Here is a 1,047-nt window from a genome sequence, read left to right on the forward strand (position 1 = left end):
CAGAGAGTGAGCTGGCAGATTCCAAGCATCTGATTGTAAGCTCCTTGATGTAAAGTGTTTTGCTTTAGCACAGGAGAAAGGGATCAGGCTGTAGAACATTTTCTAAGATTCCCAAGGTGTTTATATTGGACCCGCTCTTGTAGCTTAGCTACAGTCAATTACAGTATTATCCAAACCTCTTCAACTCTAGACTTCTCACCATCATTATCAACCCTCCATCAAGTGAACAAAGAATAAATATGAACCTCTGCTTAGTCTTCTTCGTTCAGCCATTTCCCAAAAACACACTGAGTGCCTGCTCGAGTTAGTAATCTACTGCTTTGTAACAGATAATCCACTTGCAGCCAATTAAGCTGACCAGTGCTTTTCTCCCCATGGGGTCTCAGTATGGGACTGCTGCAAACAGCAGCCTGTTGCCTGGGTAAGTTGCCCTAAGAGAACATGGAGACAGCCTTTGCCAGTGGACATTCATGCCCAGCATGCTGTCCCCAGTCTACCCTCCAGACAGGTGTGCATGTTGCCTTTGGAAAGTCCCAGGACACAGTGGCCAGGGTCCACATTGGCCAAATCATAACATCCATCCACACTAAGCTGTAGAACAAGAAGTGTGTGATTGAGGCCCACCAGGCAGGGCCAAGTTCAAGTTTCCTGGCCGCCAGAAGACCCGCATCTGTAAGAAGTGGGGATTTACTAAGTTTAATGCTGATGAATTTGAACACATGGTGGCAAGAAAGTGGCTCATTCTGGATGACTGTAAGGTCAAATGCACCCCTAATCGTGCCTCCTGGACAAATTTTGGGCCCTGCACTCATGAAAGCCTTGGTGCCCAAGGTTTAAGAGCCCCTCCTTACTCATGCTCACTGATAAATCCTACTTTCCTGTCAAAAAAGAGAATCCATACCTGATGGCTTAAAGCAATACACAATGATTATCTCACATTTTCTTTGGGTTAGATATCTGGACACAGTTTACCTGGGTCCTCTTCTGGATTTCTCACAGGTTGTACAGAAGGGGTCTTGGGGCTACAATCATCTCAAGGCTTGACTA

General features: G+C 45.8%; 1 pseudogene; it reads left to right on the plus strand.

Moving 5' to 3' along the window:
* Positions 1 to 338: 338 nt before the first annotated feature.
* LOC129538740 (small nucleolar RNA SNORA70) lies at positions 339 to 453 on the plus strand (annotated as a pseudogene).
* Positions 454 to 1,047: the final 594 nt, after the last annotated feature.

Source organism: Moschus berezovskii, chromosome 2 (genome assembly GCF_049115385.1).
Source record: "Moschus berezovskii isolate FMDL1 chromosome 2, NW_MosBer_1.0, whole genome shotgun sequence".
Classification (NCBI taxonomy): domain Eukaryota; kingdom Metazoa; phylum Chordata; class Mammalia; order Artiodactyla; family Moschidae; genus Moschus; species Moschus berezovskii.